Source organism: Labeo rohita, chromosome 22 (assembly GCF_022985175.1).
Source record: "Labeo rohita strain BAU-BD-2019 chromosome 22, IGBB_LRoh.1.0, whole genome shotgun sequence".
In the NCBI taxonomy this organism is placed as follows: Eukaryota; Metazoa; Chordata; class Actinopteri; order Cypriniformes; family Cyprinidae; genus Labeo; species Labeo rohita.
Window position 1 is genome coordinate 40,611,869 of NC_066890.1, and position 19,823 is coordinate 40,631,691.

The following is a 19,823-nucleotide window of genomic DNA, read 5'->3' on the forward strand; positions in this document are numbered from 1 at the left end:
TATTCACAAATTAGGATCATTCAGAAAGTCAAAGATCTAAATATTCTACAAAGCAGCACAAAAAAGTAATTTAAAAAAATCTAAGGAAAAAAACAAACAAACATTTAGATACTGACAAATGGTTTGGTTTGGACTGTAAGGCTCTGAGATAAAGCCTTGGAAAATGATCTAATCAAAAAAGGAAATTCAGGGCCTTCCACTTTTTGACATTGTGAGGCACTACAACTATATAACGGGTAATTTTTGCAAAACCAGTCTGAAGAGATGAAAAAAATAAAAAATAATATAAAAATAAAAAATAAAACAATTCACAAATTCTGAGATAAATTGAAATTATTATTTAAATCATAGTAAGAAGTTCTGGCAATCCAAGATGGGGAGAAGTAGAAAAATCATTTCACTAATTATATAGTTCAAATGAAATTCAAAAAAAAATAATTAGGTTCTTCCCTGAGGTCTGGAACCAGGGCCTCATCAGTTCCATTTACAAGAACAGAGGCAAAATTGGACACCAAAAACTACCTTTTTTTTTGTTGTTGTTTTTGTTTTTCAGTGTGAACAGTAACCTGGGGAAGGTTTTCTGTATCATTTTAAACACAAGATTTTTAGACTTCTTTATGAAGCACAATACCTTGAATAAATGTCAAATTGGATTCCTTCCAAAATGTTGCACTTCTGATCACATTTGTACACTACAAACACTGATAAATATATACAGTACATTAAAACAAAAGTCAAATTTTTGCCTGTTTTGTTGATATCAAGAAAGCATTTGACTCAATCTGGCATGATCGATTATCCCTAAAACTTATTGACAATAGAATAGGGGGTCAATTCTATGTTTTGATCAAATCCATGTACACAATCAGCCAATGTGCTGTTAAATTTGAAAACCAAAGAACTGAATTTTTGTCACCAGAGATGAGAAGTGAGACAGGGATGCAGTTTAAACCCCACCCTTTACATCAACTAACTGGCCAATGCTTTAGAACATGCTCCCATTCAAGGTTTCACTCTACATGACACAGAAATAAAGTGTCTTCTTTATGCAGAGGACCTGATTCCCCTGTTGCCCAGTAAAGAGGGGCTTCAAAATGGGCCATTCTATAATACTGATAGACTGTAAAGTAGCCTGATCAGCCAGTTACCTTAATTTATATTAATCAGATCAATAATCTTAGTGACACCAGCACCTAATACAGACACTGATAGACAAATGCACCATGACTTAATCAAAGCACATCAAAGTCAAACATATTTACAGTACTCTTTATTAATGAGAAGCTCTGCTTACAGATTGATTGACTTTTCATTTTAATTTGTGTCACATACACACCACAACAGAGAATTTAGCTAATGATACACTGTAATGCAAAACACATTAAATACCTTTTGGTCAATGATGGTTTTTTCTCACTGAATTTCAGTGGTTTATCTTTTGACCTGTCAATCTTCACAGACGGAGAGCTGAACACGCCTGAGCCTGATCTTTCTCTAAGGACACAAAGAGCAAAGAGAAAGAGAGAGAGACTTTGACTTTTACAAACCCATTACTCTACACACACACACACACACACACAAAATTAACATTAACATATATAATTATATTCACAAATTAGTATCATTCAGAAAGTCAAAGATCTAAATATTCTACAAAGCAGCACAAAGTAATTTAAAAAAATCTAAGGAAAAAAAAACATTTAGATACTGACAAATGGTTTGGTTTGGACTATAAGGCTCTGAGATAAAGCCTTGGAAAATGATCTAATCAAAAAAGGAAATTCAGGGCCTTCCATCTTTTGATATTGTGAGGCACTACAACTATATAACGGGTAATTTTTGCAAAACCAGTCTGAAGAGTTGAAAAAAAAAAAATAAATAAATAAATAAATAAAACAATTCACAAATTCTGAGATAAATGGAAATTATTATTCAAATCATAGCAAGAAGTTCTGGCAATCCAAGATGGGGAGAAGTAGAAAAATCATTTCACTAATTATATAGTTCAAATGAAATTCAAAAAATTTAATTAGGTTCTTCCCTGAGGTCTGGAACCAGGGCCTCATCAGCTCCATTTACAAGAACAGAGGCAAAATTGGAAACCAAAAACTACTATTTTTTTTTCAGTGTGAACAGTAACCTGGGGAAGGTTCTCTGTATCATTTTAAACACAAGATTTTTAGACTTCCTTATGAAGCACAATGCCTTGAATAAATGTCAAATTGGATTCCTTCCAAAATGTTGCACTTCTGATCACATTTGTACACTACAAACACTAATAAATATGTACAGTACATCAAAACAAAAGTCAAATTTTTGCCTGTTTTGTTGATATCAAGAAAGCATTTGACTCAATCTGGCATGAATGATTATCCCTCAAACTTATTGACAATAGAATAGGGGGTCAATTCTATGTTTTGATCAAATCCATGTACACAATCAACCAATGTGCTGTTAAATTTGAAAACCAAAGAACTGATTTTTTTTCACCAGAGATGAGAAGTGAGACAGGGATGCAGTTTAAACCTCACCTTTTTCATCAACTAACTGGCCAATGCTTTAGAACATGCTCCCATTCAAGGTTTCACTCTACATGACACAGAAATAAAGTGTCTTCTTTATGCAGAGGACCTGATTCTCCTGTTGCCCATTAAAGAGGGGCTTCAGGACAGCCTGGATTTGCTAGAGGATTACTGACAGACCTGGGCCCTGACAGTCAACCAGTGCTTAATTTAAACCAGATCCTGTTCCAGAAAATGTCAGATTTCAGATTTTTTCGTTCTGGTATTTGTTTTTAAAGATCCAGCATTAACAAGTGCATTAGATTGTGACATTAGATTGAATGCATGCATACAAGACAGAGCAAGTGCTGGTTTATGTAAGTATATTTCGAAGTCCTCAACATATTTTTGACTAATCAGCTTTCTTAAGTTCAAAATTGCTCTCATTGATTGGTCCTTAGTGCTTGACCCACTCCCTCCAAATGTGCACTGCTGGCAAAACATATTGTTTAGTGAGCAGAGGCATGTTTAGACAGAGTATAATGTATGAACATTATAAATACTATGAAACAAATCATTTAAATGTAACAATATTCATAACAGAACAAGAACAGATCAGAACAAGAATGAAAAAACTATTTAAAGCTAAGAAACTAAAATGAAACAAAGTATCAGGTGTTGGGCTCACATACCTCTGTAATTCGGCACAAAGCCAAATGTTTTCTTATTCGCATTATGCAGTAATTATAAATTTGAATATTATTTATAATTATACTATTATTTATAATGCAGACTAGGCTTTGTACTTCACACACGTTCATATATAGATGGAAAAAAAAACATCCTTCAAATGAGCAAAAATGTGCTTGGCATAACAGCAGCGTGGAATTAAAGGGGTCCTATTACGCTTTTTCACTTTTTGAATTTTGGTCAGTGTGTGGTGTGTATGTTTGGGCATAAAAAAGATTTACAAAGTTACAAATCTCAAAGTCCACTCCAAAGGGAGATATTTATTCATCTTATGGTGTGGATAGCTTCACTTATAATGCAAGTGTTTTTTTTTTTTTTTTTTAAATGCATAAACTTGCACTAGACTAGGCTAGGCTAATCGGTGATGATGTTCTTTGATAATGTTAGGCTGCTTTTAGCCTTATGCTGGAGCTGGTTTCTGGCAATGAAACTAAGTATGTAAACAATTAAATAAATTAGCATGATAATATTATGTATTGGCGATCTCACAGGCTGACGATAGGACCCAACACTAATGTAGCATATTATGTTACTCACCCTCCATGCATCCTAGGTGTATATGACTTCCTTCTTTCAGACGAATGCAATCTGAGTTATATTTAAAATTATCCTGGCATTTCCAAGCTTTAGAACACCATAGATGAATGTTTCTTTTCATCAGTCCAAAACAAGTCCAATAAAGTGCATACATCCATAATAAAAAGTGGCTCACATGGCTCTGGGGGGTCAATAAAAGCCTCCTGTCGCGAATCGATGCATTTTTGTAAGAAAAATATCTATATTTATAATATAAGAATCACTTTAAATTAGCTTACGCCAACAGCTGTACATGGAACTTGCTTCTTTGGCAAGGGGCGTGGCAGTACTGAAACACCGTCTAAGCTGTTCGCCAATCGCAACGCAGTGGGACAGCTAACCAATCACAACTCATTTTGTTTTTCATGAAGGCAGGCCTTCATTAAACCCAGAACTAATCAAGCCATATGTGCAGAGATGGCAGAAGTACACACATCCTTCACTCAAGTAGAAGTACATATACTCATGTTTAAAAATACTCTGGTAAAAGTAGAAGTACTGACTACACTTTTTTACATAAGTTAAGGTAAAGAAGTATGGGCTCAGACATGTACTTAAGAAATAACGACTAAATAAAGAAATAAGAAATAAAAGCCATTTACTGTTATGAGCAGAACTGTCTCCACCTTGTTGCAAAACAGCCACAAGCATATTCTATTTGCAGTAACAATTTTAAGTTAAATTTAAAGTATTACATTTTGACCAGGTCTTGTTGTTTTATCTCAAAATGACTTAAATACTATAGATTTAACAAAACTGTATTTTCTAAATTGCCTAAATGTCAAAATTAGTACAATAATGATTACATCATGACAATATCTTTACAGAAAAATCCTAATACTGAACAAGTTACTGTATTATCATGCGTCATATTTTTCTCTTACCAAAATTAACCAATGGTTTATTACAGTAAAGGTATAGTAACCTTTTTTTCCCGTTTTAATTTACAACGACAGTTTTATTACACATCTCATGGTTAGACTATGGTTAGTGTAGCAAAACCATTGTTCATTTGTGGTTACCATGGTTTAACTATAGTAACCATTGATTTTGGTTTTAATTTTCATAAGGGTTGTGCTGTTATCTGCCCTAGCTCCCTCTGAACATATTATAAAATGATGTTTAGTAACATCTGTTTGCTAAATTACTACTGTATTACAGTAGATAATAATGGTGTCCTTTAGCAGAGTATTTTGATTGATGATAGTAAGTTTAGTTTCATTTATAGTATGACTGCTGTAGTTTTGTCTTTGTTTACTTAGTTAAGCATTAAACTGCTAGCAACTCTTAGCAGCCTGTTTTCAAATGAAACTGGCCTGCACTTGAAGTCCTGAACACATCAGTAGTAATGCCTCCTATGATCCACACAGGCACTTCCACTCTGTTCTCGAGTCACTTGCAATGATTACTCTATTAGAGATTTATTACTGAATGGTGATCCACCAAATGCTGATGCCTGGTTTGAAAATGTAAGAAGTAGAAAGTGTGTGTAAAAATTTAAGGAGTAAGAGTAAAAAGTAGTCAGAAAAATAAATAGTGAAGTAAAGTAGTGATACCAGAAAAATCTACTTAAGTGTCAGCTATGCTAATTATGTTCCTTTTTGTTCTCTGTTTCTGCCATGGGATTGACATCCCATGGTAACTAGGAATTCACAAGCTTCAGTCTAGATCAAGAACACTTAAGAAGAGATGATGCCAAGACCTCTGAGGGCTTCAGATGATGCCAACCCTGAAACAACATACACAGCACTACCAAATTCTGCTACTAATTTATAGTGTTCTTTGTCTGTTTGATTACATCATTAATTGATCTTTACCATACATCTCTGCCATATGTACATCAACTTGACATAGTCACCACTACTACTATATATACCGTAAAAAAAATATTTTGCTGTAAAGTTGCTTTGCAACAATATGTTTCGTGAAAGGCGCTATACAAATAAATCTGAATTGAATTGAATTGAATTTAATTATAGAACCCTAAAACACTAAGAGCTGAACCTCACAGAGTCGCCTCCTTCAGCTGGTGCTGAGACTGACTGAGCTGATGCTGACGGAGGTCAGCCAGCCTCAGAACACGCACACACTCTCATTCGGCCCACACAAATTATCAACATAGAAAAAAATACAAGTACGTCACACATTGGACAAACCCCATTAAAAATCAACACAAATTAGAATGGTATTTGGCACTAAATCGAGAGTAAACCATGGCAAACTATCTAAATGCAGTGACTAAAGTCAAACTCAGGAAAACACTGTAGATGTACAGACTCAGTGAACACGGTCTTTATCATTACTTTTGATCAATTTAAAACATCCTTGCTAAATAAAGGTATTAATTTCTAAAATCACCCAAAAACTAGTTTTTCACAATGCTTTAATAAGGAAATAAATAAAGATTTAGAACCCCTAACGAGCCCATCTTTAATTCTGACAGAATGTAAACCAACCTGATCAGCCAATGACTGTATAGTTTTCCACTGACCTAATATTAATCAGATCAATAATTTTAGTGATACCAGCAATGCTGCACCTAAAGCACCCATTGCAGACACTGATGGACAAATGCACCATGATTTAATCAAAGCACATCAAAGTCAAACATATTTAGAGTACTCTTTATTAGTTAAATGTTTTGCTTGCAGTTGAATTGACTTTTCTTAAAATGCTGTTATGCTGTAATGCAAAACACATGAAATACCTTCTGGAAGATGGTGTTTTTTTCTCAATCAATTTTGGTGGCTCATCTTTTGACCGGTCACTCTTCACAGACACAGAGCTGAACACATCTGAGCCTAATCTTTCTCTAAGGACACAAAGATCAAAGAGAGAGGGACTTTTACAAACATATAATCATATTCACAGTAAACATCAAACACACTGTGTACTGTGCTATAAAATATAGAATAAATTACATTACCAATTAAAAACTAAACCACCAAACTATCACTATAACCAGGGCTTTCTTAACACCCCATCTCCATTTTAAAAAAGGAATATTACTGATATGCCTGTAACAGATATATTCCATTACCACTCGTGATTCCACCAGGGATTTAAATAAAACTACCATACAAACATCTTTCTCTGTATTTTTTTTTTTTCCTGATGAGATTTCAAAATTTCTTATTTAGCTTGACCTATTACAAAATTAGCAAATACACATTGTTCTTGTAAAGATCCCTTACAATAAGAGCCCGATATAAATAAACTCTTAGTAAACGTCTCTGTCTCTGAAACTATTGGCCCGGACAGTGTTGCCTCCTGATGAAAGGATACAAAATAACTTCAATGCGCATGTCCGACCTGCGCGTACAAAGTATGCATGATTACAAAAATCAGGTGGTGCGTGTATGCGCTGTCCCTCGTGTATGCATATATATATATATATATATATATATATATATATATATATATATATATATATAAAGAAGTATACTTTGTCCTTAAAGGAGAAGTCCACTTCCAGAACAACAATTTACAAATAATTTACTCACCCCCTTGTCATCCATGATGTTAATGACTTTCTTAATTTAGTTGTAAAGAAATTATGTTTTTTGAGGAAAACATTTCAGCATTTTTCTCCATATAACGGATTGATATGGTGCCCCGATTTTAAACTTTCAAAATGCAGTTTTGAATGCATCTTAAAACGATCCCAAATGTGGTTGTAAACGATCCCAGCTGAGAAAGAAGGGTCTTGTTTAGCGAAACAATCAGTTATTTTCACAAAAATAATACAATTTATATACTTCTTAATGCCAAACGCTCATCTTGTCTTACTCTGCCTGGACTGTTTTTGTTTCTGTTCATGACAGTTAGGGTATGTTGAAAAAACTCCCATCTCATGTTCTCCATCAACTTCAAAATCGCCCTATATCGCTGTTTTACCTTTTTTGTTAAGGGTGTTTGATCTTCTTTGCATGTTCACTTTGCAAAGACTGGGTTGGAACTTCTGCAGCGATGTAGGATGATTTTGAAAAGATTTTTGAAGTTGAGGGAGAAAATATGATTGGAGTTTTTCAACATACCCTAACTGTCTTGAGTCAGAAAACACAGAGTTCAATTACTGCAAGGCAAGACGAGCGTTTGAGAATAAAAAGTATTTAAATTGTATTTTTTTTAAATGTAAATAACCAATTGTTTTGTCAGATAAGAACCTTTTTTCTCAGCTGGGATCATTTACAACCGCATTTGGGATCATTTGAAGCTGCATTCAAACTACATTTTGGAAATACATTTTTCAAAATTGGGGCACCATACCAGTCCATTACATGGAGAAAAATGTAGAAGGGTTTTCCTCAAAAAAACATAATGTCTTTACGACTGAAGAAAGAAAGGCATGAACATCTCGGATGACAAGTGGGCGAGTACATTTTATGTGAACCTTTGTTTTAGGAGTGCTGATTGAATGAGGAGCCCTGGGACGTTGGTTCCTCAGAGGGGAATTACTCACTGTCACCATAAGACCACCCAGGCGACTGGCCGAAGTAGCCCCTTCCCTGGAACACTAGATCTAGGCAGAGGCACTGAAACTCCGCTCCTTTGCAGGAAATGGAGCCTGGTCCGCAGCTCCGAGACGTTCATCTTCCCACAATGAGAAAATGACTCGTCCACAAACAGAGCCTTAGTGTGCTTAAGGCCCAGACATGTGCAGGGTTTCTGCAGGTTTTATGAGGGTACATTTTTTTTCTCTTTTAAAAGACATTTTTAAGACCAACTAAAGAAAATTGAAGGGAAAACAATACTGCAATGTGTTCTCTAAGTATAGTTTGAATTTTACTTTCACTTTCAAAATAGCAGCAGTTCAGCATCTAGCAATTGTTTTTTAGTTTGTTTCAGCTTTCCCTCTGTTCCTCGCTCTACTTCAGAAAAAGCGCTGTGCAAATTTTTACTTTCACTTTCAAATTAGTGGCAATTCGGTGTCAAGAAGTTGTTTGTTTTTAGTTTGTTTGAGTTTTCCCTCTTTTCTTCACTTTCCTTTGGTTTTCAGTAGCTTGTAAAAGCGTTGTGCACATTTTACTTTCATTTAGCAGCATTAATGTAACTGTCACGGCTGCGTTGAATAAAACGAAGGACGACGTAATAAGAAAAGTCTTTAATAAACTCCACAAATGGTAACTCCATAAGAGGACAACAAACAAAGTCCAGGGTGGTGACGACGGAGGGAAGAGCCAGGGAGGAGACAGAAGGGTCCAAGGTGGGTCTGACGGAGGGAGGAGCCAAGGAGGAGACAGAAGTGTCCAGGGTGGGTCTGATGGAGGGTGGAGCCAAGGAGGGGACAGAAGGGACCCGGAACAGGAGGAGCCAGATGAGACCCAGGCCGCAGCCATGATGGTGGCCCACGGTGGAGCCGACGGAGGGAGGAGCCATGGTGGAGGAAGGGCTGACGACTCCAGGGGGCTGACCGACGGAGGTGGAGCAGGTGGAGGTGGAGCCCGAGGTGGAGACGGAGAGCCGATGATCCAGAGCGACTCTGAGGATCCGGAGGGTCAAGGCGGAGCCCAAGGCTCTGGCGACCGAGGCAGAGGTGGAGCTCCGGAGGTCCGCAGTGGAGCCGGTGTGACAGAGGACTGAGGGGGAGCTGGAGGGAGGGAGGAGCCCAACAGAGCCAGTGGGATGGAGCGATGAGGCGATGGCAAGATGACGATCGACCAAGACAGAGCCGGAGGGACGATGGAGCCCGGTGGAGCTTGTGGACTGAAAGGCAATGGTGGAGATGAGGAAGCTGAGAGCCAGGGTGGAGCCGCTGGGTCGAAGGGCCGAGGCGGAGTCCAGGACTGAGTGGCTGGAGGCAGAGATGAGGGATCCTCTAGCCATGACGCCGATGGAGACTGGCAGACTCGCGTTGAGCCCACCACACAGGTGGTGGACTGAGGGTGAGCAGCGGGGCTGTCAGGAGACAGCAGTGGTGAGACTGAGGCAGCAGGGCCAATGGGAGGAGATAACAGAGGGAGGGTGGGTGGGAAATCCAGGCAGGCATTTTGTTCAGGGCAGGCAGGAAGTTCCATTTCAATATCCTTAGTGAAATCAATCAAATCGAATTCCATATTAGAATGTCCCCGATCACATCTTTTTGAAATGGGATGTTAATACAAAAGTCTACAAGATGGGATTTGGATTTTAGTTTTTTTTTCTTTCAACTGATTCAAATGTAAAGTTCTGACACATATGTAATACAATATTTTTTCCCTACAGAATCAAGAACAAGTTTTTCATAACCCTTTAATAGGGAAATACAAACAGTATTTTCATCAATTCCACAATCTTTAGGAATCACCTTTAACTTAGGAAAATTAAGCAATAGAACCCCATTCTTCAAAGCGTGATTTACAAAATTAGCAATTGATGGTGGCAAGGATTTAAAACCCTTAACAAACCATTCTATAATACTGACAGAATGTAATATTAATGTAATCACTAATCTTAGTGATACCAGCAATTTTGCACCTAAAGCACCTAAAACAAACACTGATGGACAATCAAAAATCAAATCAAAGTCAAACATATTTATAGTACTCTTTATTAGTTAAATGTTATGCTTGTAGATTAAGAGAGAGAGAGAGAGAGAGAGAGAGAGAGAGAGAGAGAGAGAGAGAGAATTTCGCTTGGCCAAGAATAAAATTCAGCAATTGAAACACAACATGTTTTTTCTGTGCATACTTAAAACCAAAAATAAAGGTTTCAGGAGAGAAACTCTCACTGAACTTTTCACACATTTCTTGAACCAACACAAATAAAGGCTTAAGTCTAGAACAACTCATGAAAGCATGAAAAACAGTTTCTTTTTGAAAACAGAAAGGACAACCAGAGTTATTCTTGGAGTCCAAGACAGAAATAAAAGAATTAACCGCAATGGCTCCATGAAGAATCCTCCACTGCAAATCTCCTGTTTTTTTTGATAATGGTTGTTTATATAACACCCTCCATTCAGGTTTTACATCATCACATAAATTAAAAAATGAACGCCATGGGGTGTCATTTCTTTTGTCTAGTATTTTCTTGTTAAGAACAAGAACACACCTTTTATACAATTCCTTTCCTGTACAAGAAAGAAAATCGACAGAATGGGATCTTCCATGTTTTAAAAAAATACCTGAGCATTTCCCCAAAAAAGGCTGGATTGTCAAACAAGGGAAGGGGTCTTCGCTGTCAGGGATATTATTCCCTGAAAAAAAGTCCTCCAGAACCATCTTCTCTTCACTTGTAAAGGCCTCTGTCAGTTTAGTTAAAAAACGATTAATTGAGCGAGTAGATCAAAGTCCCAGTCTTTTTGCAGCAGCCTCTATGTCCTTAAAATGAGGTCCAGTTAAAGACAGTAAGTTGTCTAAAACAAAAACTCCTGAATTTTGTAGCACCTTGCTGAATCCCAGTAAACAAGTGGAAGAAATATCCAGTCTTGCCTTGCAGATCAAAGGCTCCCTTAATGACCAGTAAATGGAATGAAAATTCTCAGTATTTTGAATATAAAAAAGCCCCCACACTTTAAAAAGAATCTGATAAAAAAGAGGCAGGTGTGAAAGATTCAAACATTTGGGGTCCATCAAAAAAAGAGATTTATCCAGAGCAAAATTTCCAACAGTCTGTAGTATAATGCAAGCAATGGCTCTCCAGCTTAGATTCACTGGTCCATCCAGAAATCTTTGTATAAAATGTAACCGGAAAGTTGCAATCCTGCTCTGTAAATGAATTAATCCCTGGCTGCCTTCTTCTTTGGGTAGATACAAAACGCTCTGTGGAATCCAGTGAAGTTTATCCCAAAAGAAATCAACAAAAACCGCTTGAATATCAGCCATCAGTTTTGCAGGGGGATCAATACATGCCAGTCTATGCCATAAAAGTGAAGCAACCAAGTTATTAACAAAAAGTGTTCTACCTCTAAAAGACATATTAGGTAAAAGCCATTTCCATTTATCTAAATGACCTTTAACTTTTTGTAACATTTCATCCCAATTTTTTTGTGAAACACTGTCATCTCCTAAAAACACCCCAAGATACCTTATGCCCCATCTACTCCAACATAAACCTTCGGGTAGAGTTGGTTTTCTATCATTCCAAACTCCTAATAACAAAGCCTCACTTTTTTTCCAATTAACCTTTGCAGAAGACCATTTTCCAAATTCCTCTATTAATTTCGATAAAACATGTATATCCTCTTGTTTGTTGATTATTATTATAACATCATCGGCATAGGCTGATAAGCAAAAATTAAAATCACAATGTGGTACTCTTAGCCCATCCAAACTTTTCCTAATACATTGGAGTAGTGGTTCAATAGCTATAGCATATAACATACCTGACAATGAACATCCTTGTCTAATTCCCCTATTAACCTTGAATGGAGCACATAAGCCACCATTAATCTTAATTACACTCTCAATGTCACTATAAAGAATTTTCAGCATACTTAAAAAATTTTCATGGAACCCGAATGCTTCTAAAGTATTCCATAAATATGAATGTTCCACTCGATCAAAAGCTTTTTCTTGATCTAGAGACAACAAACCACATTTGATATCAAGTAGTTTAGAAACCTGTATAATGTCCCTAATAAAAGAAATATTGTCAAAAATTGACCTACCAGGTACACAGTAAGACTGATCCGGGTGGATCACCTGTCCCATTACCTTAGCCAATCTGATTGCCAATGTTTTTGAAAGTAATTTATAGTCACTGCATAAAAGTGAGACCGGCCTCCAATTTTTAATCTCATTAAGATCTCCTTTTTTTGGGAGAAGAGTGACCACTGCTCTTCGGCAGCTCAACGGCAACCCACCCTTCGATAAGCTGTCATTGAACACCTCCAGCAGATCAACTCCAATCTCAGACCAGAAGGTTTTCAGAAAATCAACCGGTACCCCATCCAAACCGGAGTCTTTCCGGATTCCATACTCTGGAGTGCTCTAAAAAGCTCTCCTAAAGACAAGGCACCTTCCAACTCTTTGTTGGACTCCTCTGAGATTTTTGGAAGGATTTTCAAGGAAAGCATTTTTTCCAACATCTTCTAGCACAAGTTCACTTCTATACAGGGACTGATAAAAACACATTGCTTCTTCACGAATCTCTCTGGGATTAGATAACAAATTACCATCCTCAGAGCGTAACGCATGAATTAAGTGCTTTTGTCCATTTTTCCTTTTATGGCTAAAAAAATACTGTTGTTTTTCAAGTACTTCTAATGAGCGAGTTAAATCTTTTGTGACATTGTGAGTGCATTGCTGTGTAAACTGTTTTATTTGCACCTTACCATAATCCCACCATTGTTGAAGAGATTTAAAAGAGGACTTTGTCTTTTTAAAACCATTCCAAAAGACTTTAAATGATTCAGTGAAGAATTTATCATTTAACAGATTTGTATTAAAATGCCAATATGCACTTTTCGGTTTCACTGAATTTAAAATAAATTTACAACTCACCATACTATGATCAGAAAATGGTAATGGTGTGATACAACATTTTTTAAACATGTTCAAGTGGTGCTTAAAAACATAAAACCGGTCTAATCTGGCTAAAGATAAACAATTATCACGTGTATGAGCCCATGTATATTGTCTCTCATTACCATTTAGAGCTCTCCAAACATCACATAAATCAAATTTTTCAATGAAATGAATTAAATGCTTCCGTGAAGCCATGTGAGGTTCAACATGATTTCTGTCAATATCAAGCTCAGCACAATTAAAATCACCCCCTAAAAACAAAAACTCCTCAGTACAACAATTTTGTAAAGTAGAGCAGAGTGTGTCTAAAAACAATAATCTTTCCACAGGTGCAGTTTGAGCATAAATACAAATAAAAACAAAAACAAACCTTTCGTAAATAGCTCTAACTTTTAGCAATCTACCTTTAACAATTTCGTTTACATCATATGAAATTGGTTTAAAATTCCTACTAAACAAAATAGCAACTCCACCACTTAAAGTAGAACTATGACTTAAAACAGGTATTCCACTGAACTCTTTCATCCAATCAACAACATTGTCAGAACTACTATGTGTCTCTTGTAAAAAAGCTATATCAATATTTTTCTGTTCCATTTCTGCAAAAAAATTTCCTCTTTTTTTAATATTTTTTGCACCATTAACATTCAAAGAAGCAAGATGCACTTCACCCATTAAAAAAAGGAAAAAAAAGAAAAGACACATCCTACCAAACCAAGAGAGAAAACAACTCCTAGTATTCATATCAAACAACATCATTGTTTAGGGCATTGCTGATATTTCTCACATTTTTTTTTAATCTATAAACTTCTTTATTGGTAAAGCAGTCTCTAGCCATCAAACTTTTTGCTCTCTCGACAAATTGTTTCAGATCAGGAAAATACTCTTGCACTTGCACTCCTCTCTTGTTTTTAGTTGATCTGAGAAACAATTTTATATCTTCAAGTTCATAACTACGAGCAGTAGGTTCACTTTGTGAGAAACTCACACTACATTCAGAGGAATCACTATCACTCTCTGTGTCTTGCGTTTCATTCTCTTGTAGATCATCAGTTTTACTTATCTTTGCATGTAGTGACTTATTTTTCATTTTTCTTTTTTGAGGGGTCTTAAAAAGAACCTGTTCCTGCTCCATTGTTAACTGTCCATCCTCACATCTTTCAGTGACAGCAACTTGAGCATGTTCAATGACTGTACTTTCTTTTTGTTTATTTGACAGAGAAGTCAAATTCGTTGAAACACTAGAAACAGTAGCTACGGGTATATTAGAGATTAAAACAGACTGCTCACTCTGAGATGAACCTGACTCTGGCAGAAACTCCCCTGAAGGGTTTTCATCGGTCCCTGTCACGGCCGAAACTTAACCCCCCGCCGCTACGGCAGCTTCCACTACACCGTTATCTTCACCACCTTGTGCTTTCTCGTTATCTCTTTCACTTTCAATAGTTTTATTCGGACAATTTCGAATCAAGTGTCCTATTTTTCCGCATCCAAAGCACTTAATCTTCCCAGTAGTAACAAAAATGGTGTAGCTGAACTCATCAATCCGAAAATTAAGCCTTAAATCTAGATCTGCATCATCTGGGATGATCATGTAGACGAATCGTCTAAATGAAACTACGTGTTTCAATAAAGGCGATTCACAACCGATCGGTATCTTTTTTATTGGAGACACCAATTTACCGTAACGTGACAAAGTTTGCGTTAAAATCTCATCACTCACAAAAGGTGGCACGTTAGATAGAGTTACCTTTTTTGCCGGTAAAGAAAGTGGGAGAACTGAAACAAATTCTCCTCCAATTACAATTCCTCGCTCTACCAAATCATTCTACGCTATCCAAAAAAAAAAAAAAAACACTATCGCATTATTCATCCTGGAAGCGGATAAAATACCGGAATGTCCAACCACTTCCCCAACAGCCAAACAACAGTCCTCCACGCTCACCCCGGACGCCACCTTAATTGCGAAGAAGGGAAAAGCCAAACAAGCAATAACAGCGTAGAGAAAAAAAAAAGAAAAAAAAAGGATTCACTCACACCACTCTGCACCACGCTCACACCACTCCGTCCACTCGCGCTCAACACTCGCACCGGAAGTGAGTGAGAGAGAGAGAGAGAGAGAGAGAGAGGTGAGGAAAAATGCGGTTGTTTTATTTTTTGTTAATAAAACAAACAAAAAAAGTACAAGTAGCCAGTATGCAGAGGTTTGGTTCATTTTTGTGCTGCGCGAAAGGAAGACAACTGAAAGCGGCATCCTGTTTTTCTTTACTTTACAAACAGCAAACCGTTTACAGTTTCGATTATCTGTAAAGAGTCGTTTCCACTGTTAGAAGGAAATAAACAAGTGATTGTACCGGCGCCACACGCGCACACACAATCAGCCAAACATATAGGGGGGGAAAAATCACACTGATTAATCGTTATCAACGTGCTGCCGTGATATTATGCCAAACATTTTTTATGTGGATATTGTAATGCGAGAAGTACAAAACCAGGTTTACATAATAAATAATATTTTAGCATTCAAATACATCTTGAATACGGAGACATTTGGATTTGTGTCGTATGAGACCCAATGTTAGTTTCAGTTTCGCTTTAGCCTAAATGGGTTCGTTTTGGCTTGTCGCCGAGCTTCTTATATTTTTCATTCTTGTTCTTTTCTAAATACTGTTAAGTTGAAATGATTTTTTTGTGGAGTGAGGGGAACTAAAATAGCCTAGCCTATGTTTATAGTGTATTGTAAATATTTCGCGTCGACACCAGGTCTTTCTGAATGTAATAATAAAATGCGACTTAACGTTATAGGCCTACGCGATTTATCTTTTTTCTCTCAAAAATCAATTTCATTTTATTTTAACCATCCAGAAAACGTTTTAAAATATTTTGATTACTGAATTACTGAAAAAAAGACCTTTTAAACCTTTTTACTGATTGTATTAATCGGTAAAAATTCTTTCTGTCGGTTAACGGTTAACCGGTTAAAATGAGCATCCCTAATCTCACCATAACAAAAGACAAAAACCACATCATAGAAACTAAGAAACAAGTAGCATGCTGGTTCCTCACCCTGCATAATTTTTTCAACTTTTTTAACTATAAACCACAACTCAGAGACTCAACAACCTTATGAATTCCTCAGCGGCACACCCTTTTGTCAGTTCTGGGGGTGGGGTTGGCGGAGTGTTTATCTGTGTAAATAAATGCCACCAGTAATTTAACGCGTTATAATTTCCAAATGAGTAATTAGAGTATAGTTACACACATGCGTTACCGCTGCTTTACGTCATTGCCGACAGAATGTGATTTATCATGTAGATTATAAAAAGGGTGTTGGCTAGCACACGCGACATCCTTTACCTGAGAACTACTCTGACTGGAAATCGCCTGTGAGGCGGATTCTACCAATGAAAACTTAGTCAGCATGGAGAGAGGAAAGCACGCGTTCTGTAGCTGGAAATACAATCATTATTTTTTATTTTATTTCTGTCAAATGCAAGAACATTATTGTGCCTTTTCAATTAGAGGGGAAGAAATCCTTTTCAACCGTAAAAAACTCCATATCCAATTTAAAACCTCTAAAAGGGCAGCACGGCACATTGAGAACGTACCGGGTGCGGAGAGCAACGCGTCAGCTTCTATTGTCGTACCGCGCCGCTCTGTGTTGCGTCGTGTCCAGTGAGATTGGTCTCTAATTCACTGGCACTGGACTCAACGCAACAGAGAGTACAAGACTTGCGCGGTACAAGACTTGATGGGCGAGTGCAGGTGCGGGCGCGGGCGGGCAAAAACTCGTGTTTGTGCGGGATCCGATAGAATAAAATGATTTGCGGGACTCCCTTGAAATAGAACTGTCTAAACATAAAATATCTAAAACAAATTAATTGCTAGCAACAAGAACAACTATATAAAACAAAAATGATTAACAGGCGTAAGCATAGGCAGAGTTTCTATTTCTAGCATGTGTTTGCAGCATTGAACAATGCTTATTTCTGAAATGCAATGGACAATCAGAGAATCCACTCACCGCTCGAAATGCCGTGCATTCTGCAACCACACACGCAGCAGCCTATTGCTTTTAGTTAAAATAACAGCGGTTTGTGAATGTTGATGCTTTAATAACAAATATTTTATCGGAGCGTTTATGCTGGGATGATAGGCAACACGCAAGTTCACTATTTCACGTAAATTTCGTGGATGTACAGAAAAAAGTAACGTAACGGGTAATGTAACTAATTACTTTGAAATAAAGTAATCAGAACAGTAATTTGATTATTTTTCAAAGGAGTAATCAGTAATCAATAATTTAATTACATTTTCAGAGTAACTTGCCCAACACTGCTTATAATAATAATAATAATAATAATAAACTGCCCTTTTGCTAACTATGCAAGTAGAACAAAGGAAAAGTCACACCATATGGTTCCTCAATTCCACGTTTAGAGTTTTTTTTTTCTCCTCACCGACATCAGTGTATTTTTGATGCAAAATCAATAATGCAGATTTCTTTGTAAATCAGTTTAAATAAGATTACAGCCATCATTCAGCTCAATTCAGTTCAAGGTTTCATTTTTTCCCAGTGGTTTCAGTGGCATAAAATTAATCATATAATGGAACATTAAATGTCTTTTAGACCCCAACCGAGAAAACCAAGGGTGACAGTAGTAGATAAAAAACCTTGGGATAAACCAGTCTTAGTCAAACCCTTTATGAACACATTGTAATCTCAATAAATTCTGCAGAATTTATGGCAACTCTGCAGAGCCATGGCAACGAGTTTTAGCAAGTCTATAACCTAAATCAGTTCATTGCCAATACTGAGAAAACACCGCTATTTTTAAGGTTTTGTTTACTAACTAACTAACTAACTAAATAAATAAACTTTAGTAAATGATTCTTCGAAAACAGACTAACCCATGTTCCTCGGGAAGACTCATCTCGGCACTGCTTTGTGGAAAACGTCAACTATTCAGCATAACCTGGAGATAACAATGTTATTTAAATTAATATCATGGCATTTCAAAGGCACAAATGAAAAAGAGAAATGATTAAATGAAAAATACTTAAAGATCATTTAAAAAAAAAAAAAAAGAATAATAATAAAACAAACAAACGACCTAACAGTGCACAACACTTTACGTTCTGTACTGGAGTCTTTAAATACTCTTACGTTTACCCAATTTTTCCTACCTTACGGTATCACAGTGCTTTTTAATTTTACTTAATTTTCATTACTCTGATCAGAAAATATTTTTTTTCCCAAGATGTCCTAACACAACTTACTAAATACGTGTAATGTACTATTTGTACTAAACGTAATGTGATATGCAACTTAAACCAAAACATTTTTAGATTAACCCGTATTACTTATTGCGAGCTAAGCTACCTAACGGGAAATCTTTGATTTCGTCAACAACTTCCTGTGGCTGTAACCAATTCTGCTTTCGATTTCGCATAACATTTAGTAATGCGAGTTATCTAAATGTTCTCAAATGACTAAATAAAATAAGGGTGGGGAAAATCCTTCGAAAAAAATAATTATTCATTTAATTTTGTTTTCCATCACGCTGTTTTTATGCACATTTTAAGTCTCTCATCAGAAACGAGTGATGGAAATGACAGATTTCGAAAAAAACAGAAACTTAATTCGCAAAAAAAGTTTTAATTCTCGCTTTAGGTGTTTTTTTACTCGTGCGCAGAAGGGTTCATCTGAAAATTTGGAGATGAAAACGCTTTTACTCAATAAATTCCTCCATGCGGAACCTGTGAATTTGCGCGCGGGTCGGCATAACCTGACTAACCAACGGACCGATTTCACCGCACAGCAATGTTGCTATAAGGTAATTCTGAAATGCCCACGCAAAATCTGTCAAAGTATTTTACGTACACTCTTAAAAAGGGGTGTTGAAAATAACACAATTTCTGTTGTTTCTTCACACACCTCCGTGTTTAGTTAAGGACAACATATTTTGTGTTACTTTTAACTCAGCCACGTGTTCCTGCTAGTTTTCTACACACAAATGTGTTATAGTTACACAATTTGGCATAGGCTACAACTTAGAATTTAAATCAAGCTGAATTTCCCGTTTCTCCAAATAACTAACAATAAAAGTATTAAAGCTTACTTGCCGGAGAACAGACCGTCTTGTGTACAGTTAACAGAATCCAGATGTCTTTGAACACTTTCGATTTTTGTTCGCGCTCTGTCAATGACAAATGCTATATTGTCCCCGGTGACATGACAAAATCAAAGCTCCGTTTGTTAAGCCCCCTCCCACAAGTCCCACACTCATTTTTTTTTTTTTTTTTTTTTTTATTTATTTATTTTTTTTGTGACTAACTGGAGACTAACGATTAACAATGTTGACTGACAGCATTCTCATTTTAAATAATTAAGTCATTATAGCTATAATGTATATGTGTTTCATCATCAAACATGTTTTATTCTATAAATTTATTCCATATTCCAAAATGTATTCTATTAGATAAGTCTAAACGAAGTAGTATCAAAACTTGCAATCGTGTGCACTAAGGAGAGACACTTTCCAATGTT

The 19,823-nt window shown here is 36.5% G+C and overlaps 1 pseudogene; it reads right to left on the minus strand.

Annotated features, from left to right (window-relative positions):
* Nucleotides 1-19,501, minus strand: part of LOC127153657 (NACHT, LRR and PYD domains-containing protein 3-like) — a 44,827-nt pseudogene extending 25,326 nt beyond the window's left edge.
* Nucleotides 19,502-19,823: the final 322 nt, after the last annotated feature.